Below are 25499 nucleotides of genomic sequence, written 5' to 3'. Positions count from 1 at the left end.
ATGTGCCTTCCCTATAAATATGCCTGCACCGATGACATGCCGAAAGAAGGGAGCCTATAATATTTGCCTGAACAAGACATCATAGACACCACATCGGAGGGGTAGACTCGCGCACAGGAGGCTCACGTTGGAATGCCGCTGTTGGTATAACTCTCCACTGGTAGAAAAGTTGCAGCCACTTACCCGAAGGGCTCAATGAAAGTGTAGAACTGTGTGGTTGCTATAAGGGAGGTTTGCTACGAGTGTTTTATGGCTCGAGAAATCTGGGGACACGGACTTTAAGAAATATTGATTTTCAGTAAAGGAAGGACACAGGAACTGTCTCTCTCCTCAGTGGCCACCTAGTGGCGCCATGAAAAACGGGTGTAGGAAGGAGTTAATGGAGATAAGGAATAAAATGGCGGGCGACGCATTTTCAGCAAATGTTCTAAAAGTGGTCCCCTTCCTTCGACGTGCTGCACGTTTGCGGCTTTGCTCAACAGGCGTACAGCATTCCGAGAACGACGTACCGGTCGACTGCATCCATTGCCTTTGCGCCAAAGCCGGTTTTTTTCACCGATGCGGCGGTTATCACTGCTTAGGCTTGCGCGCATATTTACTAGCCACAGGCGAAGGGGCTCAGTAACGCAACTGGCGGAGAGTGAGAGCCGCCTCTAATGTGCGGTTGTGTGCGTGTGCAACCGTGCTCTCGGTGCTCGGGTCACCACGTGCCCTCCTCGGTGTCTTTCCTGCCTATTTCTATTCTCCACCTTCCACATCACTCAACATCGCTCCTCCACTCTTCTTCCACCTCTGCTTCCCGTTCCGCTCTTCTCTCTCCTAGTGCTAGCTAGGCTAAGACTGCATAGGCTAGGACAGCTACCGGTGTAAAGTACCCAGTGTTGATGAAAGTCAGCAGCCAGGTGTAGGTTCCGCCTGGCGCCAACAGACAGAGATAATAGCCAGCGTTCAGCTTCAGTTAAAGCTTTTTATTACCTATACCGGCACTGTCTGGAGTGTGGAGCCAGAGGCCCGCCCTCAGCAGGCGACGGAGCGAGTACAGCGCCATGCGCTTACTCAACGAACAACGATTAAGCCGCAGGACACGCGACACTCGCAGAGCGCCAGAAAGCCACCCGCCACGCTTTCAGCGTGCAGCGGTCGACCACATCTTAAGACTGTTTCACATGTAAGCGAATGTGCTAGCGAATCCTGCCCCCGCGGCACAGAAACCTGTTTTGGGTCGTCGCGGCCTTGAGCGCCGAGTTTCCAACAAGTTGAACACTTTCGCTGCGACGCGCCGCTCAATCGCTTATTCGCTTGCATGTGAGCCAGCCTTTATGAGATGGTCCCAGAGAAGAATGAACCTCCAGGCTATTTTCTACAACACACCACAACCACATCCGTGCCAGCGACCTCAAGTTATAGAATAGTTCTTACGTCACGCCGACTAATTGCCCGCCCATTGGTCGAGGTAACCATAGCCATTATATTCGCGGTTCAATTAATCAGGCCGACACCGTACAGCAGCCGTAGTAGGAATGCCGCTCGTTTCTTGTAGGGGACAATGCAAAGAGGAACCTTTGAATATGAAGGCTGTTCCGCCACAACGCCGAATATCTTCTGCCAACGAAAAGTTAAACTAACTAAAACGAACCACCAAAAGGCCCGCTTGCCCTGGGCTAGGTGATCGCTTTCGACTCAAACCCATAGCTGCCTCGACACTGTTAAGATGGTGTACGGAGTTTTCTCTGATGCCACGGAGACAGCCATTCGTCTTTCTTAAAGGTTAAATTATTTTGATGCCTTACAAGCATCAGAGTAATTGACGAATGTTTCGAACCTGTTCGCCATAAACCGTACCCAATGTCGAGATCATGGACTGCGATGAAATGTTAGTTGGCGGAACCATCCATCCGTCAAGAAGCTGTGCGCGCCTTCAGTTCCTGACGTCCAGAAGAAAGACCCATTTCTGTGGCGCCTACCTTCACCTGCGCAAGATAACGAAAAAAAAATGTCGTCCCCCTCCAACGCATCGACGATAAACAGTACCGATAGTGCTGCGATACGTAACAAGGAGGAAATGCTGTATTTCTTATTTTGCAACCTGAAATAGTTCGTATCGGAAACATCGCAAGTGTTTCGGCAGATCAGTAGCCTGAAGAAAAAGATTTACCGCGATTTTCAAAGGCACTAATTTAAACCAGCGCCCCCGCAAACAGACTAGCTCCGTTTAGCGATGTATTCTTCCACATGGCCACCACCGTAGGCTGGTGTGGTGAACACGTTGCTATTCTTGCAAGCCTGGTCCTAATAAGACAACTGGGCTTCTACTCAACAAAACTCCTTCCTGCTTTTGAGAGGAGCTGTTTATGAGGCTCTGTTTTCTGTGGCCACAATTGCTATGTAACGTACCACCCACATAATCATCTACTCTGACACCATTCCAGTTCTACGCTTGCTCCGACATCACAGATGCGGCGTATTGCTTGGCCAAAACTTTCGCCATCTGGCGGCTCATATCCCTCAGCCCATACGCAGTGAATTCGATCCACGTCATCTCCTCAGTTCGCTAAGCCATGCAGATCCTGCGACCCTCCCGGCGACCTGCCACTCCTTCTTAGCTTCAGCACCTCTCATGTGATGCCACCACACAATTTTTGACGAAGATGAAGCATCACGTCCTCTTGTCCATTCGTATCTAGTAATCCTCCCACCTATTCTCACCAGTACAGACGAGGTTGCGCTTCCAAGGGACTGTGTAGGGGTCACCCTCACACCGAAGTGGCCGCACTTCCGAGGCTTGTTTCCCCTTCTGGGTGTCCATCATACAAAGTCCGGGAAGATGAGGTCAACATACACCATCTGCTGTGGGTTTGCCAGGCATTAAAACTAACGTGACCTCGGTTCTTGGGCCGCAACGGGTCTGTTGCCGAGCAGTCCTTCATCCTATAAAGCTTGGATGCAGCGATGCGTCATCGCTTTCTCTTATTCTTTACTAGATCAGCCGACCTATTTTGATTAACATAAAAAGCCACATAATTTTGTATTCATGTAATTAGTTCCGCTTGTGTTGTCAGGCGCTAAACGCTGCGGAAAATGTGAGAGCTTCTCGGGACGCGTTTTCTGGAGTCGTCTTCGCAGTCATTCACCTGCATGTTCTGCGCTTTCAGGCTGAGACGGCAGTTTACCCGTTTCACTCAAGTATAGTAGGCTCGACTAGGTCGCCAATGACACCTGTATCAACACTAGCTTGGTTAGCCTCTGGTACTGGGTGGGTAACTTTATTCTTAGCTTTTATTTGCCCGGACTACTATTGCCATCAGTGCTGCATTTACCCATTTTTCTAAAATGCTGTGTTTATTCTTAGATTGTGTGCATGTAGTCGCCATATAAACTTCTTGACAGCTATTAGAGAGTCTGGATGTGCTTTTCTTTGCATATGCGTTCTGTGGGGTTGTGTGCACGGTTCTCAGATCGAGAGATTCCTTTACAGAAGGAAGATTAGGGGCCCCTACGGTGAGCGAGTATGACATCCTTGGAATTATAAAGAGATACACCTTCACATGTTATACTCCTCTTTCTTAAATTTGCTTGTGGTTATTTGTTTCCAGTTTTTTTTTCTATTAAGGTTGTGGGTTTCTGAGTGGACACAGGCCACCAACCACCGCGGGTTCGGGCTTCGCGCGAGCCAAGGGCCCCGATCAGCCGTCACCACACACAACCTGCGGCACCGCTGCGGCGCACTCAACCTCCGCTGGGAGGAGAGCGATTCGCCGCAAAGAAATAGGCCTCCAAGTTCACAAAGGAGACGTTTATTCGCGTCGTTCTCCAGCTGATAAACACACACTCAAAAGTCACCCCGTCCCGGGGGCGCGCGAGCAGCAAGGCTCCGCTGCGCGCACGAAGCGACTAGAGCAATGCGCGCCGCTAACACACCGCTGCGGGAGAATGTCCCCGCGGCAGTGCTGTGATCTCTCTCTCGTGCCGACCGTTGGGCCGGTTGCGAGAGAGAGTGGGCAATCAGCGCAACGTACGCCTGTCGGAGGTTTCGGGGCCCCGCTGGACAGGCTCGAGCCGCTGCAGGTCAGAGGACACGTGCGGGCGATCTCGAGTATGCACTGGTCCGAACGGCAAAGGCCGGCTCGGACAAATAGTAGCGTACCCACCTTACGCTGTCTCGGAGGGATCTCTCTGGGCCCCGCTCGGACGGTCGCGCGGTGCGCGGCCGCCCAAGCGGGTCCAGAAATCCCGCCAAAAGGCACCAATGGCAAAGGCCGCTGGGGAGCCGGGGCGGAGGTGTGGCCAAATCACAGTGATTAGTCACTTAGCCCCCTCTCTACCGCCTGAGGCAGGAGCAAGGGAAAGAGGAGAAAGAACGCGGGAAGCCGGCAACAGCCGCGCAAAGGCAACGGCGGAAAGCCAGGATTCCCACATCCCCCTCTCCTTAAATGCCCTCCTAACCATCGGCGAAAGCACGCGGCAAATTAAAGAAGTCAATACACAAAAAAATAAGCTAGTCTTCAGTTGCAGCCCTAACAAAATAAAAACAACACATGCACAGAGAAAGGAAAACAAGGCAAACAAACACTTGCATACTCTTCAAGAACACTACACAGCTTGTCGATTATATACATAGTACACAAGGAGATGTGAATACAACTGTACAGCTATATGACAGGTGGATGTCAGCCTCAAAGTTCGATGCCGCGGCCCAGTGGGCCTGTCGGCGACTCACAGCTTGCAGACTTCAAGTTGAACGGGTTGGTAGGGCCGACGACTGATGGTGGTCTTTTTTCCGTTGATGACGACGGGGCAGCGGCAGAGCACTAACCTCGCGCCCTCGGGCACGACGTCATGTTCGGGCACAAGACAGCCAGTGCACCCCTTTCACGCCGGCTGAAACGGGCGCGGACGTTCGGCGGCGTCCTGATGTGTAAACTTGGCAACAGCGAGGGGTTCTCCTCGTCCCCGTGCTCACGTAGAAACACACAACGGCACAACTCACAGGCGTCGCCTCGGCTCATAGTTACGCGCGCACACAGCCACAAACACACATACGCCGGCACGTGCGCGGACGCCGGTCGGCGACAACGATCCACTCATCAGAAGCGTCCCGAGGCGCTGCGGCGAGGGTCAAAGGGTGCACTTTCCGCGCCCCCACCGCCTCAAACGCCCCGCCAACTTCCCCTCCATATCGGCCGCACAAAACTCGCGCCACGACACACGCGCTGCTCAATGGGTAATGGGTACCATTCACGGGGGGAAGGAAGGGAGAAAAGACGCGCTGTACAAAAGAAGGCAAACTCTGCGCTTCAAAAGAGAGGTGCAAGCGCGAGTGGCTGAAGTTTACATATGTACAAGTCCGGTTAAAAAAAAAACAACGCCAGCACAAATGCATATAGACTATCTACACCTCGGAACGTTGGAACGAAAACCCCATTGGGACGTTAAACCCCATAAACCAACCAACCAAAACAGAACGAACAACTAGAAAACGAAAGAGGCTAAAAACTGACTAAAACAAATAAATAAATAGATAAACACACAAGGCTGAAAGTGAGCATGCGGGAAAAATTAAAGGAACACACCGTGCTTCACCTGGGTAGGGCCCGACGAGAAAGCTCGCCAGCTAGCTGAGGCTGCGTGCCTTCGGTTGCGGAAGAGTCCGCCGTCCGGCATCAATCACACCGTTGACCGTCGCCTCAGATTGTACCGGTGCTCCGTACGCTTGCGTTCCGCAGCACCAGTTGTGCCTTTGCGCTTGCCTTTGATACCAATGGGTACCGGCACAAGCTCGTCAGACCGTGACGCGTAGGCCTTCAGGTCTGCGATGTGGGCACGGCTGGTTTTTTCCGTAAGGGGATCCTCCAGCAGGTACGCGAGTGGCAACCAGAGTCTGACCGCTCGGTACGGACCAAGCCACTTAGGAGCGAGCGAGGCTGAGAACCCCTTGCTCGCATCGCTAAGAATGTGGTTGCGCTTCAGGACAAGATCACCCACCTGAAAAGTAGGGCGGCGGTGCTTGCGGTCATACTGAGCCTTCTGTTGGGCTCTGGCTGCCGCCAAACTCTGCCTTGCTCTGTTGAGAGCCCGACCAAGCCGGTCCCGAAGCGTCGACGCATAAGCTGAGCAGTCTGGCCGCGTCTGCTCATCCCCGAACTGGCTCTGCACGACGTTTGACATCGGATTCGCCAGCTCCCTCCCGAAATTGAGGAAGGCGGGAGAGAAACCAGTTGAGCGATTCTCAGCTGTTCGAATGGCGAACGCGAACTCACTCAAATGGTCTGCCCAATCCTTTCGACACTCGGCAAAGGCCGCAAGCATTGGCTTGAGCGTTCGGTTGACTCGCTCGGTCAAGTTGGACTGGCGATGGTAGGGTGAAGTGGTGTAGTGCTCGATTCCGAGGGAACGGCACGTGTTACCGAACACCCGAGCGGTGATATAGGACGCATTGTCCGTGATCAGTCTTTCCGGAAAGCCGAACCGACAGAACACTTCCTGGAGTTTACCCAGGACCGCTCGTGCTGACACTTTCCGAAGGGGGTACAGCTCAACCCATTTGGAAAAATGGTCAGTGACTACCATCAGGTAAATGAACCCCTGCGTGCTCCTGGGGAAAGGCGCCATCAAATCGCAGGTGACCATCTGCCACGGACGCACACTGTCAATCGATTTCATCATTCCAGGCGGCTTGTCGCCACATGACTTCACCGCTTGACAGACATGGCGGGAACGGCACTAGCGGAATATGTCGCGCTTCATGCCGGGCCACGTCACCGATTAACTCAGTTTTGCAAAAACTTTGGAGCCACTCAGATGACCGGCCAGTGGTTCGTCATGAGAGAATCGTAACAGTGCGCCTCTCAGACTTTTGGGGATAAACACCTTGAACGGATCAATGAACTCGTCATCGGAGGCTATGTACTTCAGCACGAGCCTGTCATAGTCCAGCAAATATAAATCCCCGGGGTTCGCCGCGACACACGCTGGCTTCTGCCCCCCTGCGCCCGCTACAATACCAGTAGCGTCACGGCGCTCCGTCTCCCTGAGACCGTCGCTCAACTCGCGACAAAAGGATTAATTTTGCTGGGCTTTCAGTAGCTCTCTGCGGCTGAAAACGATTCCAGTCATCACAGAGGGGAGCCTGGTCTCGTTCCCACTCAGGTTTGCAGCCAAAATTTCCGTTCGCGTCGGCACCTCCGAGGCGCTCACGAAGAGCTTTGCCTCTCGTCCGCTTTGCGAAGCGCTGCTTGCCTGGTTAGCGGAATATGTTAACCCGTTTGCGGGCTCCCCCTCCTTGCCGTCCGGCGGCTCGTCCGCTGTTTCGCCCCCTCCGCTTACAGGCGTCAAGGCGCCGCTGGCAAGTGGGGCACGGGATAGCGCGTCAGCTACCACGTTCGTGTTCCCCTTTCGATACTGCACGGAAAAGTCGTAATGCTGTATCAGGAGAGCCCAGCGCGCCAGCCGACCCGCAGGCTCGCGGAGCCGCATCTGCCAACTGAGCGCACTGTGGTCTGTCTGCAGCACGAATTGCGTTCCATCAAGCTAGACGTCAAATTTGCGCAGTGCAAACACGATGGCGAGGCACTCCTCGGTCACGGAATAATTCTTCTCCGAGGGCGGCAAAGAGCGGCTGGCAAAGGCCAGCGGTTGCAGCACGCAATCGAATTCCTGTAGGAGAACTGCTCCTAAACCCAGATCGCTGGCGTCAGTCTGGACTACGAACTGTCTGGTCAGGTCGAGTAGCCTGAGCTGCGCTGTCTCGGCAATGGCACTAGACAGGAGGCGAAAAGATCGCTCTTGCTCGGGCCCCCATCGCCACGCTGCAGTCTTTCCCGAGAGCTTGGTCAAGGGTGCCTGCACGCGGGCACAGGACGGGATGAACGACCGATAAAAACTGGTCATTCCCAGAAAACGGCGGAGGCCGCGTACGTCCTTGGGGAGCGGAAAATTCGAGTATGGCTCGACGTTTCTCCGCATCAGGCTCAATGGAGCCCTCGCCCAGCGCGAACCCTAGTAAATGAACCCGGGTCCGCGCTATTTGGGCTTTCGCAGGATTCAAAGTCATACCAGCAGCCGGTACCCTCTCGAGCACGTCGGCAATGTCACCTAAGTGCTCATCGAAGGTTCGTGAATAAATCACGATATCGTCCAGGTAGCACGTGGCGTGGGACCATTTCGCATTTCCCAGGACGCGGTCCATGAGCCTCTGAAAAGTCACAGGACCATTGCAGAGGCCAAAGGGCATACGAGTGAACTCAAACAGCCCTCTGTGGCACGTGAACGCGGTCTTAGATCGGTCAGTGTCAGCCATCTGTACCTGTAGGTAACCTTTGGAGGCATCTAGCGTGGAAAAGTACCGCGCAATGCCCAGGTTTGCTAAGATTGAGCTGATCGTCGGGAGCGGATAGGCATCCTTGCGAGTCAGCGCATTCAGACGGCGATAATCCACACACAAACGGTGCGTGCCATCTTTCGTAGGCACCAACACCACCGGAGACGCCCAGGCGCTGGACGAGCGACGGATAATGTCCGCCGACAGCATCTCATCCAGCAACCCGTCAATCACCTGCCTTTTCTCAAGGCTGACGGGTCTGGGGTTGCACTTCAAAGGAAGCGCGTCTCCAGTGTGGATCTTGTGGCTCACTAAAGTGGTAAAGCAAGGTTGATACGTGAAGAGCTCATCGTACTGACGCAATAGCGCTGTCAAACGAGCCTTCTGTGTGTCATCCAATGTTACCGCACAGGCGGCCAGCGGATGTGGTGCCTGGTCGTGCCGCGCCGCTCGGTCCCAAAGGGGAGGCTGAACGACGGAACGCTCGACACAAGGGCGTGGCCCTGTCCGCTGAGCGTGGCACTCTACGAACGGCTTCACTGCGCAGGCAGATACTGACGCCGGTGGGCTAATGAACGCCTTAAGCTGGGAAAATGGTCCGTCGCGATAGGCGCATTCGCAATGTCCACCACGATCCCGATTTTCAGGAGAAAGTCCCTTCCGAGAATCATGGGCACACTGAGCCCTGGGAGACGGATGAAACGCGTGGGTCTCGTCCGCTCCCCCCACCTGACAGTCAGCCTCGCGGCGCCAGCCGAATGGGCCACGCCTTTCGCAAGGTTGAATGCCGTACGGCAGTGCCGCAAGCGCACAGAGCGCCTCTTCACTGAACAAGGAAGCGCTGGCTCCCGTATCCAGTAACGCCGAAAATTCGCTGCCAGCAATGGTGAACGGAATAAACTGCGCGTGCGCATTAGCAAGGCAGCTTGCTCTGTACGCACAGGGTATTAGCAGAGATTGGGCCGGTGGTCCCTTTACGACCGACCCCCGCCACCGTTTCCCTGCCTCGGAGGAGGCCTGGCTACGGTGCAATCTCTTGCTAAGTGGCCCCTCTCTTGCCAGCGGAAACAGCGCACACCGCCGCGAGCTTGGTCGCGGGACAATGGCGCCTCTCCATGCCTGGGTCCGCCTGCTGCACGACCAAAGGGTCGGCCGAGTCGGGTTTCCCCCTCCGCTGTGCTTTGGAGCGCTTGGCGCCCATCAGCACGCGCTTCAGAAAACGGTGCAGCGCAGGCTGTCCGTCTCCCGTACGAGTAGGGATCGAGAGCTCTGTCGCTCAACTGCCATTCATCGTTTTGCCCGCTAACAGCTGCAAAGGCAGGTTGTGCGGGGGGTCGCCGGTTGGGTAAGGGCAAGGCCCCTCTCCATGCACAGCGTGGCTCAAGGGCCTCGCTTGCCGGCGGTGGCGGACGATAGGCGCGCCCGGCGAGAATGTCGCCTTGAATGCGCTTTGCCTCGGCGGCCAGCTCCTCCAAATCTCGGAATCGGCCGCCGCGCAGGTAAGCCGAAAAGACAGGATGTGCCTGCCTGATTGTCCTTTCGGCACGCTCCTCGTTCGAGACTCTGGGCTCGGCGATTGAGAAAAGGTCTTCCATCGCACGAACATACTCTTGCAGCGGCTCATCCGGAGCCTGAGTACGGAGCTCCAGCTCTCGGCGCATCCTACGTCCGTAGTCAGCGGGCAGGTATTCGCGCAGTAATGCTGCACGGAACTCCTCGAGAGTCGCTGCCCGGTGGCCGGAAAGCCGATGCCAGCGAGCTGCCGGGTCAGTCAGTGCTGCGGGGTTAATGTGTGCAAGCACCACCTGCTCAGTGAGACCCATAGTTCTCTGGTAATGGGTGAGGGACTCAAGGAAATCCCGGGCACTGAGTAGGTCATTATACCCGCGGTATGTTAGCATGGGCAACTTGACCGCGGAGTGAGACAACTTCGGCGTGGCCAAAAGCGTCCAAACAGCCCCTGACAGCGACTGGATCATGTGGGCGGCACTGGCTTGCAGTGCCTGCGCCCCGGCCTCAGTGGAGGCTTGGGCGTGCTGCACTAACGAGGAAGGCAAGGCTCCTAATTCGATGAGCGGCGCGGAACCGGGCCAGCGCCTCGCCATTCCCAGAGCAGAATTGACTGCTCGCGGGACACGGCTGCTGCTGTTCGAAACTGCCGGTTGCGGCAGCGCGGCACAAACTGCTTTCGCACTGGGCGGAAAGCTTCCACAGCTGAGGCATGTGACCAGCGGATGCACCGCAGGGTGCTTCCGATACAGCTCCAATGGGAGCCGCGTGGTGGACATTTTGGGTTGTGTCGCCGTAGACCCCAATGAGGGGCCGCGGCCAAGTTGTGTGTGTCTGGCTATTCGAAGGAACAGCAGACAGCGGATCAAACGACGCTACAACTCCGTAGAGAGCCGACGTGTAGCTGCCGAGTGCCCCGCTGGGGGTGGTAGACATGGTGCGCAAGCGTGATCGGCAAGGCGACCTGCTCGGCTAATGTGCCATCAAAGGCGTAAGCGCCAATGACTTAGCACGTTGGGCGCCAGTTGTGGGTTTCTGAGTGGACACAGGCCACCAACCACTGCGGGTTCGGGCTTCGCGCGTGCCAAGGGCCCCGATCAGCCGTCACCACACACACCCTGGGGCACCGCTGCGGTGCACTCAACCTCCGCTGGGAGGAGAGCGATTCGCCGCAAAGAAATAGGCCTGCAAGTCCACAAAGGAGACGTTTATTCACGTCGTCCTCCAGCTGATACACACACACTCAAAAGTCACCCCGTCCCGGGGGCGCGCGAGGAGCAAGGCTCCGCTGCGCGCACGAAGCGACTAGAGCAATGCGCGCCGCTAACACGCCGCTGCAGGGGAATGTCCCCGCGGCAGTGCTGTGATCTCTCTCTCGTGTCGACCGTTGGGCCGGTTGCGAGAGAGAGTGGGCGATCAACGCAAGGTACGCCTGTCGGAGGTCGCTGGGCCCCGCTGGACAGGCTCGAGCCGCTGCAGGTCAGAGGACACGTGCGGGCGATCTCGAGTATGCACTGGTCCGAACGGCAAATGCCGGCTCGGACAAAAAGTAGCGTACGCACGTTACGCTGTCTCGAAGGGATCTCTCTCTGGGCCCCGCTCGGACGGTCGCGCGGTGCGCGGCCGCCCAAGCGGGTCCCGAAATCCGCCAAAAGGCACCAATGGCAAAGGCCGTTGGGGAGCCGGAGCGCAGCTGTGGCCAAATGACAGTGATTAGTCACTTAGCCGCCTCGCCACCGCCTTAGGCGGGAGCAAGGGAAAGAGGAGAAAGAACGCGGGAAGCCGGCAACAGCCGCGCAAAGGCAACGGCGGAAAGCTAGGATTCCCACAAGGTAGGTCTTACGATGGCATTTTTAATATTGAGTAGAAGGATTATTTCCCCAAGTCTGTGAAATGTAGCAATTAATAATTTGTCCACGTTACACATAAAGAGAGTGAATCGCATGGGAGGTTGCAGCAATATGGTCATAATAATAATCCTCATATGCTCCAGGAAGAAAAAGTTAAACGAGAAAATTACCGTGAATAGTGAAAACACAAGAGATGACGAAAGGTTTATGGTTTATGTGGGTTTAACGTCCCAAAGCGGCTCGGGCTATGAGGGACGCCGTAGTGAAGGGCTTCGTAAATATCGACCATCTGGGGCTCCTTAACGTACATTGACGTCTCACAGCCCACGGGCCTCTAGCATTTCGGCTTCGTCGAAATCCGACCACCGCGACCGGGATCGAACCAGTGTCTTTCGGGTGAGGAGCCGAGCACCATAACCACTAGGCCAAAAAACATCACTGCACGATTCTATTAAAGGGAATGTGACGTAATTCTTTGGTCAATTTCTGTAGTCAAGTCCGATGGCGAACCCGCAGCGTTTCTAAAAATCATCTAGAGGGAAGCTGGCCACACCGTCTATGCGTGTTTCTTGAAGAGCACTTCATCCACTGCGAGAATGTCAGGAAGACGAGGTTTCGTGTTTTGTCGACAACGTGGACTCTACCACGGATTTGGTAGTAGTGCCGCCATACGTTCCGCTGTGCGCAGATTAATTAAGTTATTCCAGTACTGCGTTCTTTTGAATACATTGAACGCTTGTGAAAGTTCGGTGTTTGGCTGGTGTGGGACGTTTCACAGCATTTTTTCGAGGTTTGCCTTGAAAAGAATCGTATTTTTGCAGCTGAATCCACGTTTTATGTTCAACAATAACAAAGCTCAGTAAAAAATCTCGTCTTCCCAACATTCCTGCGCCTCTCCATGGTGGATGAAGTGTAGCACCGCTTTGCTTCAAGTTATATTAGTCAACTTATGGGCGAGCCATTCTACTCAATGATAGTACGAGGAATGAATGAGCTAGCATAAGACAATGAGTGCCACTTTACAATGAATTCCAAGACAATGAGTGCCATTTTTCAAAGGATGGTCTGTTCATGGATAGTTAACCAGAGGGGGTTGAAAACAAGATCGCCGCGAATATTATTGAAAACTGTTATACAAGCATGTTTTCGGCGATGTGATAACTCTTGCTGTTCAACCCGTTTTTTTTTTATTCGTAACCCCCTTATAAAAAAGGAATGGTCTGAGAAGATAAACTGGAAAACACGCCTTCGCAAGGCTTTGATGTCAGTGATGGCGTAGGGTTGACAAGGGTCCCAAATGGCTGCGCTGTAATCTCTTTTAGCGCCGAATAACGCGTGTAAGCAAGTTTTACTAGTAGCTGTAGGTTGTGCTTGAGGAGTGAACGATTAGCAAACGTAGTGTGAGGTCAGTACGACGAAGCCATGCTAACTAAAACTGGAGGTGTACCGAAAGGTTACTTTATTTCGCTTAAAGCTTTTGTAGTCGGAATTTTTTACTGGAATCCATATTGAGTTAGTGGAAATAGTTGGGGAAAGTCTGTTGTAGCGGCGGGTGCCGCCCAAGTACACGAACTGCTAGCAACCAAACAATCCCGCTTTATTGCCACATACAGTCATATATATACACATAGCGACACTGGTGCCTCTGGCGGCAGGTGATCCCCAAACCGGAACCGAAACCACATATACAACATATTCCCTTCCTTTTAAAAAAACAGCTACATGGGTTAGTGATTTAGTAGTGGTAGTACGTTAGTGCTCTTTTACAGAATTATATTTACAGTATCAGCAATGTGCTTGTCTTATGCACTTAATACAAAAATATAAAACAAAAAGAGGAAAACAAGACACAACTCCATTTATGTCCATATTTCACAATGTCAGCAAACTCAACACTCGTGCAGATTGTGACAGGGTCATGTTCACTGCAAAACGTGTCTTTCTGTACTTAGTGTCCATAGCGGTATGGAGGTCGTCTATTCCTTGATGGCTGTACCCTACGCTGAGGTCCCGATGCTTCTGAGAAACCACTGGTGGCAGGCAAAGTCTCTTCCGGCTCACAGCCGGCCACTGGTGGCATAGGCGGCTGCTTCGCAGCAGCCACAGCTGAAGATCCGGTTGGCGCTTCTGAAACGTCTCTCTCCAAGGTAGGCGGTGAGCTGTTTTCCCTAGCGGTGTCATTTGTATCACTCCTTTCCCCCCACCCACAGAGAGACGCAGAAGCTCGTGGCATCATTGACAACTTTGAAGCGTTCCATGTTTTTCCATCATCAAGTTGGAAAGACGATTTCCCCTGCTTTCTTATCACTTTTCTTGGGCGGCTAAAAGCCAGGTCACCTTTAAAAGCAGTTGTCTGTCTGCGTACTCGTACAAGGTCACTAACATCCACTTTGGTTTCCCTTGCGGCCCTACGAGCGTCTGTGTATAGTTTACTGGATTGCTGCTTTTGCTTCACCCGCTCGCGTAGGCGGTGGAGCTCTGAACTAGGGTCGGTTGCAAATATTGCTGACGGATACCCAACGACATCGAGCCGAGTCCTTGGCAGACGTCCATGCAGGAGAAGTGCTGGGGCAACTGCAGTTGTGGCATGCGGCGTACAAAGTAAATGCCCAAGTATTCTGTTACCGTTTGGCGTAAGGGACGCTGCTCGAGTGTAGCCACTTGAACAAAGCTTTTAAAAACTCTGTTGAACCGTTCTACCTGTCCGTTTGCTTGCGGGTAGTATACGGACGAATGCCGCAAACGGATGCCGCGATCCTGCAGAAAAGCTTGGAACTCTAGAGATGAAAACTGTGGCCCGTGCGCAGGTCTTGTGCACACAGTATGCAAAAGAGTTTCTTAGCGCAACTTGACCGCTTGAGGTCAGCGGGCTACCCTGAGGACGTCCTCGTTTCTATTGCTGAGACCTTGACCAGTAAATTTAAGTCACAATACAAAAGAGATGAAACGCCTAGTGAGGAATCCAGACCTGCTGTAATGCCATACCTGCATAAAGTCTCACATAACGTTAAGAAGGTAGCCAAGAAATACGGTGTTAAGGTAGTCTTTTCTGCGCCCACCAAACTGTCGTCACTTTGTTCACGTATCTCAAAAATCAGCACAAAAAAGAAATGTAATGTTAAACACCAGAGCATGTTCACCAAATGCACAACCGATGTTGTTTACTCGCTCCCACTGTCCTGTGGTAAGGCCTACATAGGTCAAACGGGTCAATGCGTCAACGACCGTATGAGGCAGCACCGCACTTCGCTGCAGCCAGGCAACACAGCAAATCTTCCAAGACACTGCAACCACTGCAAAGACTGCACCCCTCTGTTCCATAATGTCAAAATCATCGGCCGCGGCAAAACACAGATATAACGAGAAATCTTAGAAGCTTTTAAAATCAAGCAGTTAGGTACTGAATGCGTCAGCGACAGCTCTGTCAGGTTCACGGCAAAAGAGTACACTTTCATGAATGGGACATAGGTTGCCACATGTTTCTTCGCTCGCTTAATCAGTTTTGTGTTTTGCTGTTTTGATAGCATTTGTGGTGCTCTCGCGCATGTGCGCCCTGTTCTGATGTTGGCGAAGTAAAGAATTTTCAGTTGTGCTTCCAGCGTTGTCCTGTGTACTTCTCCTCCTTGTGAATGCGTCTTTTTCGCTGGTTTTCTACATACCTCTGGGTAACCTTCACGTGCGAACACTGACGCCAAGAAGCCTGTTACTGTGCGTGTTGTGGCTTGGTTGCAAAAGTATACTTCGGGCCACTTAGAAAAGTTGTCGACCAGCGCGATCGCATATCGACCAGCGCGATCGCATATCGACAATCGTGTGGTGCTCTCTCAAATGGGCCAACGATGCCCATGCCCAGCTTTAGCCACGGTTCCTTTGGTAAGGGGACCGGGTTCAGTGGTGCAGCCATAACCTTCGTGCTCTTGTCCGCTTCCTGGCATATACTACACGTTTGAATAGCTAGCCCGACTTGCCTGTCCATGGCTGGCCACCAAATTTTTTTCTCGCAGACGTGCTTTCGTTCGTACAATTCCAGGGTGAGCCTCATGAGCAGCGGTAATTATCCGCGCTGTAAGTGATGCGGGAACCACAAGGCGTTCGCCACGCAAAATCAAATTGTCCACCACTGACAGTTCATCGCGAAGTTTGAAGAAAGGTTGAAGCTCACTCGGCGGAGATTTTTGGGCAGGCCAGGACGATTAAATGTAGGCCTTGATTCGTTGCAGTGTGCTGTCTTCTGACTGGACCTGTTCAAACTTTTCCCTGGTAATGCAAGAAGATATAAGGGCAACTGATACAGTTTCATCTGGTAAAGTCTCTTCTTCCTGAGGAGGTGACGCACGGAGACGAGAGAGCGCATCTGCTACTCGATTTTGCGAACCCTTCCGGTACTTTACAGTATAGTTGTACTACACTAGGTGCTCCGCCCACCGTGCTATCCGCAAAGGACGCCTTCCTGGCCCTTGAGTAGACAGCAATGCGACCAAGGCTTGATGGTCAGTAAGCAGCGTGAAATGGCGTCCCCACAATTAAACATGCCACTTCTCGCACGCCCAAACACACGCAAGAGCTTCGCGTTCTCCTACTGAATATCTCCTCTCTGCAGATGAAAACGCTACAGAAGCAAAGGCGACAGTGTGCAGTTTCTCTCCCTCCACCTGTTGGAGAACCGCTCCAAGCCCACAGTTTGAAGCGTCAGTGGAAACAACAACTGGAAGAGATGCATCGAACATCCGCAGGACTATGTTGGACGCAAGTGCCTCTTTGATATTTCGTAAACTGGAGTCTACGTCGCCAGACCAAACAAATGGTTGCCCCTTTCGAAGCAGAACGCGCTTCGGTTCAACCATATCGGCAAAGTTGGGAACGAACCTAGAGTAGTATTCGACCAGTCCCAGGAACGATCGAAGGCTGGCTGCATTGGTGGGTGCCGGTGTATCCTTGATGGAAGCAACCTTTTTCTCCAGCGGAACAATACCACTTGCTGTGATCCTGTGACCAAAAAATGAAAGGTCCTGCGTATCGAAAATACATTTGCTGTTCAGTTTGAGTCCTGCCTCTTTAATGCGCTTAAGTACTGCTGCAAGGTTATTTATGTGCTCCTGCCGGCCCCGCCCGAAGACTATAATGTCATCTATATAGAAGAGCACGCCCTTACATCCTTGCAGGACTTTGGACATCATACTCTGAAATGCAGAAGGCGCGGAAGCCAGTCCGAAGCACACTCGTTTAAAACGAAAGAGGCCTTCGTGACTTATAAATGCGGTCAAATCGCGGCTCGCAGGGTGAAGCAGGACCTGGTGGTAAGCTGATGCGAGGTCTAGCTTAGAAAACTTTGTAGCCCCCACTAAACTATGCAATAGCTCTTCAGTATGAGGAAGGAGAAAGCTGTCTATAACGACAGCTTTGTTTGCTTGTCGAAGGTCTACACAGAGGTGAATACCTCCCTCTTTCTTCTTAACGACAACAATGGGTGACACCCATTCAGATGCCTCCACCCTCTCTATCACGTCCAGATTTTCCAACCGATGGAGCTCTTCCGAGACCAATGGTCGTAGCGAGAGCGGAAGGCGCCGAAGTTTGGATTGCACTGGCTGCACCGTGGATCGCGTTTTGACGTGATGCACAAAACCTTTCGCGAGGCCAAGGCCTGGATCGAAAAGAGATCCAAACTGGCCAACTAATTCCTTTGGGAGGTTAATATCCTGCACGGCTTTCGTCGGGTCAGGGCGCTGTTCCCTTCATGAATTAGAAGTTAGCGTCGTTTCAAGGCATTGAAGCGATGACCCATCAATCTGTAGACCGAGGGCCTTGATGGAATCGATACCCAAGAGTGAGGTGCCTTGTTCTACGACGTAGAAAAGAAGGCTTGTTGTGCTAGCTTTGTACGTAACGTCAGCGAAGAAACAGCCACGAACCGGAATTCGCTGTTTTGAATAGTCCAGTAACCGAACAGTCGGGGCCAAAAGTACGTGGCCTTCAAAATGCTGCTTAAAAAGATCGTGTGCAACAATGGAAACTGACGACCCAGAATCTACAAGGAAAGTTATGTCCGCACGGCCAATCGAAACTGTGACGTGAACAGCGGAGCGAGCGGCCGACGTCACAGCCAGAATGCTCAAAACTTCCTCGCTAGGAGAATCTTCGCTGTCTACCTCACGCACCGGAGCGGAGCCTCGCTTCTGGGAAACAGAGCGGAAGTGACCCAAGACACCGCAATGGTGACAGCGCTTGCTTTTGGCTGGACAGCGAACTGATGCTGCATTGTGCTGGGATGAACCGCAGTTGTAACAATGAGACTGGCGGTTGTGCGACCGCTTCGAGCTCTCGTCGGATTCTGGTGTACGCGTAGGCGTATTTCCACGAGTATTTATGCGTCCAACATCTACAGAAGGAAATTCTTGCAGATCATTGTACGCCTGCTCAAAAAACTGGAGGTGTACCGAAAGGTTACTTTATTTCGCTTAAAGCTTTTGTAGTCGGAATTTTTTACTGGAATCCATATTGAGTTAGTGGAAATAGTTGCGGAAAGTCTGTTGTAGCGGCGGGTGCCGCCCAAGTACACGAACTGCTAGCAACCAAACAATCCCGCTTTATTGCCACATACAGTCATATATATACACATAGCGACACTGGTGCCTCTGGCGGCAGGTGATCCCCAAACCGGAACCGAAACCACATATACAACATAGCTCTCGTCGAATTTTTTCGATGTTTTTTTTTTAGGTTTGCTGAGGTTTCGAGGTTTCGAGGCATTTTTTCGAGGTTTGCCTTGAAAAGATTCGTATTTTTACAGCTGAATCCACGTTTTATGTCCAACAATAACAAGGCTCAGTAAAAAATCTCGTCTTCCCAACATTCCTGCGCGTCTCCATGGTGGATGAAGTGTAGCACCGCTTTGCTTTAAGCTATATTAGTGAACTTATGGGCGAGCCATTCTACTCAATGATAGTGCGAGGAATGAATGAGCTAGCATAAGACAATGAGTGCCACTTTACAATGAATTCCAAGACAATGAGTGTCATTTTTCAAAGGATGGTCTGTTCATGGAAAGTTAACCAGAGGGGGTTGAAAACAAGATCGCCGCGAATATTATTGAAAACTGTTATACCAGCATGTTTTCAGCGATGTGATAACTCGTGCTGTTCAACATGTTTTTTTTTTATTCGTGACCCACTTGTAAAAAAGAAATGGTCTGAGAAGATAAATTGGAAAGCACGCCTTCGCAAGGCTTTGATGTCAGTGATGGCGTAGGGTTGACAAGGGTCCCAAATGGCAGCGCTGTAATCTCTTTTAGCGCCGAATAACGCGTGTAAGCAAGTTTTACAAGTAGTTGGGTGTTGTGCTTGAGGAGTGAACGATTAGCAAACGTAGTGTGAGGTCGGTACGACGACGCCATGCTAACTAAATCTGGAGGTGTACCGAAAGGTTACTTTATTTCGCTTAAAGCTTTTGTAGTCGGAATTTTTTACTGGAATCCATATTGAGTTAGTGGAAATAGTTGGGGAAAGTCTACAACAGTCGCTCCCTAATGTTGAAAATCAATTACGAGGAAATTAAATCGCTAACAGAACTGAAACTATTCGGAGCGATCTTCGATACTTATCCCTCGTTTCCCTGACGCGTCAAATACACGGAAATTAAAGTTAAAGAAATAAAAAATAACTTAAAATGATTCGGGTACAACCAATAGCTGGTTTTAGTAAAGCGTTAGCGTGATAGCGGACCGTAGAGAAATTAGGTTAGCGTGCCGCAAGCAACTTAGCCTCAAATACAGTTTTAGGAAAAACAGTTCTGAAAAAGTTAACACAATCTGCTGACATAGGGGCAAAAGGTCCTTCTAAAATGGTCACCACTGCCGCTAACTTGCCGAAGTATGAAGTTTCAGAGCCTTTTAAGCCAAATATTGTAGAAGCGCTTATTTTCATCAGCGAAATAACCTGCAAATCGAAATAAAATTAAATAATAAACGTAAAACAGTGTCGCCATCTAGTCAAGACATTGTTAACTACAATCCGTTCGAGCAAGAATATTTTCCATCACATGACATATAATGTTAAAAAAAGTTTGTAAATTTAATACTGTTGTGTTACATCATTTCAGTACATAAAACACCGCGACATTGCTACAAATGTATTTTAGTTTCTCTCCGGACGTTCGTGCTACGTTTTGGGCAATCGCAGGTGGTAGCAGCGCGGCTTCAGGTCCCATTAGGCTTGTGTGCACCAGCATGGAGTGTGTATCTAAAAAATTGGGCTGAATTGCAGCTTAAACTTTATCGTCGAAGTGTCGAAGCAAGGCAAGTCTTAACAAAAGGCAACAACACCAGTAGTTGCCGGTAAACTTGCCGAACGGAATCTCAAGGACTGCTGAATCGGCTGAAGGGGGCGGCTCTCGCTTGGAAGCAGGCCGCTATGTTTTCAGGCTAAGGGCGCAAAAGCCGCAACTTCCGCAATGCTATCTTATGAAAATTGCGTGCGTACGCTAACGTTATTTACCCTATAGCGTTCTGCTCATGCGCACTCTGGACCCGCTATTCCGCTATGCCCGAAATTACGCAAAGCTCACCATACTAAAACTCTCTAATTGTTTGAAAGGAGGCCTGGTTAGGAAGTTATACATTCCTCTAGCGAAATAAGTCTATTATCCTCTGCGGCTGCTCCGTTCGTATTTAAGTAATATCCAAAAATGTTGAGGTCTAATCCAGACTACCCATAGATCACCCCGCCGAATGAATGCATCCGTGCTGTTCACGTTTTCACCTCATGCAAACGCAAAAAAATTGCCGACGATTACGTTACTTCCCAATACAAAATTTGAGCGCAGCTCAGCAGCTGTTCCAGCTTTTCGATAGATAGAGGCCAAGAATTCAAGCAAGACATGTATGTACAATTACAGACAGCTTATTTTTTTTTTCACGCATATTTCTTCTTCAAGAAACACTCCACTCACAGTTCTTGATTGCCATGAAGGAAGCTTTGTGGTCGGAGATATTGTAACGCGGCGGCCAGCCGAAGAATGAGGCGCGGTGAACGATGGCTATGAGATGATTTAATGGCCGCTGGCCTAGCGCAGGCGCTCCGTCCCGCGCCACTGCCAGCTTCGTCTTCGTCACACTACCCGGGGCCACCGAGCGATCGTCCCGATCGGTGACGAACAGACGGCGAAATGGCGATGCTCTTGAGTGAGGGATCGAACAAAATGTAGAAGATGGTGCAGTGCTGGCCGCCACGATGAGAAAGATGAGAGAATGAGACCCGGTCCACGAAGCATCCGCGCCGTAGGGTGCCAGGAACTGACGGCCGAGGTCTCTGGACGCACCCAACGGCGGGGGCAGGGGGGCGGTGTCTTTACGTTTGGGTCTTGGGTCGGTGGGGTCTTGGGTCGGTAGGGTCTTGGGTCCGTCGGGTCTTGGGTCGTCGTGTCGTGTGGTCCGGGTAGGGGACGGGGCTGGGGTGAGCGGCGAGGTCGGTTCAGGTCGGCTGGGCTGGGGCACGGCCGTGCGGCGCTGACCAGGTACTCACGGCCGACGTCCACGGCATGCCCAGGACGCCGAAGCTCCGTGACCAGTATGGCGATGAAGGAACCCCAGCACCTCACACCAAATGTAACGCGGCGGCCAGCCGAAGAATGAGGCGTGGTGAACGATGGCTATGAGATGATTTAATGGCCGCTGGCCTAGCGCGGGCGCTCCGTCCCGCGCCACTGCAGCTTCGTCTTCGTCACAATATAGATGGATATAAGCTCGATTTGCTGCACCAATGCCTGGTTCTCAAAGACGAGGTCTGCGCAAGTATTTGGCGAGGTTGTCACAGCCGTGGGAGTCGTTACGAGTGAGAGGAACTGGATGTTCTCCCGCATAAGTGGCAAGAAATTCCTGTTTAGCTTTATATCTCTATTAAAGTCCCCACCCACTCTGCAAACCTGGCAGGCAGCAGTTAATTGTTGATAGCAAGAGTTCGCTCACTGTTGTCAGTGCTAACGCATGCAGCACATATCTCTCTCTCATCACCCCACGTACCTATAAGCGCGATTCAGGCGTCCTCTGACCCAGGGAGCCAGCTTTGCGTAGTTCCTTTCCTTAAAATCATCGGAGCATGAAACCTTGTTAACTCCAACGCCAATATCCAGCACCCATGGCACAATGAACGCCGACGGCCTATGGCTTCAGCGCCGTGTTTCTGGCACAACGTTGTCAATGTCAACGCATGCAGCGCACATCTGTCACTACCGCCACGTAGCTTAAAGCATGATTGAGGTGCCCACTGTTCCAAGAGGGCAGTTAGGAGTCTTCTCTCTGGTTGAGGCGTCCACCGAGATGTATGAGACATAATAATGTGCCATTTCCTTTCCTCAAAATTAAATTCACCAATTTTAACCTCTGCTTTCCAAGCTCCCTCTCCATAGGTTTTGCAACTTAAAGCGCGACTAAAGTGTCCACTGCTTATTACAACGGACAACAGCGACTTCGCGAAACGCAAAACTGGGCGCCAAAGAGGTGCGCTCTAAAACAACAACGCAAGGAAGATTGTCACTAAATGAGACTGTCACTACATGAAATTTCATGCCCTGTTTGTGACGTTGCTTCTAAGCACCCACGAGGCACCAGAGGTGGCGTATCTTGTACACCGTTCGTACCTTGGATCTCCGCCCATTACCACCGATTACCGCCGTCCCAGCGGAAGTATTAGCTTTTAGCTTCATTTATTTTTCAATAGTGTCGCACGTTCCAGGTGAGGTCGGTCTGGCAGAGCTAGGAACGAAGACACTAGAGTTGGCACAAGCATATTCATATATTTTAATGCCATAGCATTTAGGATGTCGCCATCGAAAAAAAGAATTGTGGCTTCTCCGTAAAGATTGATTGGTCCAGACGGTTATGACGCCAACAGCACGGCCCATTTTATAATCTGAGGATTAGAATATCCGAGTGCCTTTTATTGGACTATCGTATGGGAATATACTAGCCCTGTCCACTAATCCACTTTAATCCGTTTTCTGGGGTCTGCCTATTTAAAAAAATTCAGGGTGTTTTAGAATTTTGTGAGGCAGACCAACTTCCAAATGCCACCGCTTTTTTAGAACTGTGGTTAAGAAAGCACCCAAGTTTTCTTATGCTCACTGTATACCCGGGGCGAGCAATCGCGCTCAAAATTATCACAGACGAAGACAAGGGAAGCTGTGGCCACAATTACCCGCGCGCGTGGACGTACGAGGGAGGTTATTAGGGAGCTTAACGCAACAGAGAACGCATCACAAAGAAAAAATGGCAGTGGTTTAGCTATTGGTTAAAACTCGTTGAGTTGCGTAAGCAAAGGCTGCCTGGCTACGCTTAGGATTCGCTTGTGGTTAGGAGTTTTGGCTAAGCTCTGTTGTTTATACACGAAGACTACACATTCGTTCCATCGTTTTCGCCTGTCTTCACCCATCTCCGTGCTCTTCATAACGGCGCCATCTGGACAACGCGATGGCGGCAGCTGCTGCGATTGCTGGGCGACGGCTCAAGGTCATTCGTCGAGCCGCTCCACGGCGAAAGTGTGGCTACGCTGAAGAGGCGAAACGGTGGGCGTAGTGTTGCCGTCGCAAGAAAACTCTACGTATTCCAAAATGACAAAAAGCTGGAAACGTTTTCAATAAGTCTCTTTGGTCATCTCGTGAAACTACCGGGCATTGATGAGCGGATGATATTCATCTCTGGTACGCGGTGTCTCTATTACCTAAAACATTGCTTTCCTCCTTGAATCGGGCAAGATATCGAGCTAGTCTGTTATGCATGGTTTTCAGAAGCCCGTATTAGTCTGATGACCGAGCAAAGAAAGACGAAGAAAAACACGCGCTTGTTTGTCTTTCTGTGTTCTGTCCTCGTGCCGCTACGCGCTGCTGAATGCGAAGCATTCCTCCTTGTGCTTCGCTGCCAAGGTAATAATAAGCGCAGGCTTTTAGGAATCATGTTGCTGTTCTTGGCAAACTCATTTCAAGCTATTACGGTTCAAAATTCTCTTTGGCTACGCTTCTTAGACGCGCATGCTAAGTGACAGGAGCAACAGCGTTGACCATTAGTGCGCCGCCTTGCATGTACCCATATTGGTACGTGAAAGGCGTTCGTTCTAATCAAACCAAATCCTATGCGTTTTCGCGGGTATTATATTTGTCCAGTTTTCTACTAATGTGCATGGCCACATGGGCAAAAATTACTAGGGGTAACCGTACCAGCTTCACACAACAACTAGCGAAAGCGGATTAGCATTAGCAAATGGAGAGGCAGACCTTTGTTTTTGCAATTCATAGGCCTGTTTCGGTGTCGGTATGCTCACATGCATACTCTGCCTTCTTTCGATTGTGGTTTACCTTTCGATCGGGTACCCGGAACGCTTCCCCAGCTGTTTGCTTAGATTTATACTCTTGTAGAGCTTCACAATGAAAAAGCCGTCGTCGGTGCAAAGCCGCAGATTCAGCGTCTTGCATAGAATCGCTACAACACGCTGCGAGCGCAAGGCATCATCATTATCATCAGTCTGACTACGTCCACTGCTGGGCAAAGCCCACTCCCATGTCTCTGCAGTTAACCCTGTGCTTTGCCAACTGCGGCTACCGTATACCCGCAAACTTCTTAATCTCATCCCCTACCTAACCTTCTGCCGCCTCCTGCAACGCTTGTCTCCTCTTGGAATCCACTCCGTTACCCTTAAGGACCAGCGGTTATCTTCCCTTCGCATTACATGCCCTGCCCAAGCCCATTTCTTCCCCTGATTTCAACTAGGATGACACTAACTCGTGTTTGTTCCCTCACCCACTCTGCCCTTTTTCGGTCTCTTAATATTACACCTACCATTTTTATTTCTGTAGCTCGCTACTTTGTCCTTAACTTAAGCTGTACCTTTTTTTAATCCTCAATGTTTCTGTCGCATGAGTGAGTACAGGTAAGGCACAGGTCTTGTATATTTTTCTCTTGAGGCATACTGCTAACCTGTTGTTCATTACCTGAGAGCACCTGGCATATGCGCTCCAGCCCATTCTTATTCTTCCAGTTATATCCCTCTCATGATGGGGATCAGCGTTCACTATGTGCTTTAAGTAGGTGTATTCCTCTACCACTTCCAGCACTTCGCTACCAATTTTGAAGTGTTGTGCTCTTGCGAGGCTATTCGGCATTACTTTGGTTTTCTGCACGTTAATTTTTAGTTAGACCGACTGTTCTGCTTTAGCTGTAGAACTCATTGGTCATGCTTTGCAATGTCATCAGCGAGTCGCAGACTACTTAGGTATTCTCTATTAAATCTTATCGCCAACTGGTCCCACTGAAAGCCTCAGAACACCTTTTGCAAGCAGGTGGTCAGCAGCATTGGCGATATCATGTCACGCCCGACGGCCGGTATGCGTTTGAGGTGCTGCCATTTGGTCTGTGCTCAGCGCTGGCCACGTTACAAAGCATGATGAACAGTGTTCTCCCCGGCTTGAAGTGGCAGTCCTGCATGGTGTACGTGGACGATGTCGTTATATTTTGGACCAACTTTGACCAACAGTTGGAGCAGTAGTGCATCTGCTACACGCGCTCAACTCCGCTCAACTTACCATCAAAGCCGATAAATGCAGGTTTGGCTTTGAGGAACTTCGCTTTCTTGGTCATGTCAGCACACAAGGTGTTCACCCGAACCTCTACAAGACAGCTGCGGTCTCAGGTTTTCCATGCCCTACTGACAAGAAGGCCGTTCGCCGGTTTTTGGGCCCGTGCGCCTATTACAGGTGATTTGTTTAAGACTTCTAGAGCATCGCTGAACCGCTAACTGCACTGACTCGCGATGACACGCCCTTCCTGTGGAGGAGTGACG

General features: G+C 51.3%; 1 protein-coding gene across 1 annotated transcript in view; it reads left to right on the top strand.

Moving 5' to 3' along the window:
• Positions 1–25499, top strand: part of LOC149344138 (venom metalloproteinase Antarease-like) — an 84785-nt gene that overhangs the window by 9381 nt on the left and 49905 nt on the right. The window lies entirely within an intron of this gene.

The sequence above is a fragment of the Amblyomma mixtum genome, chromosome 5, assembly GCF_055824585.1.
Source record: "Amblyomma mixtum isolate Tamu chromosome 5, ASM5582458v1, whole genome shotgun sequence".
NCBI classification, from domain to species: domain Eukaryota; kingdom Metazoa; phylum Arthropoda; class Arachnida; order Ixodida; family Ixodidae; genus Amblyomma; species Amblyomma mixtum.
Note: the sequence above shows the minus strand (reverse complement) of the source record. Positions and strands in the feature narration are given on the sequence as shown.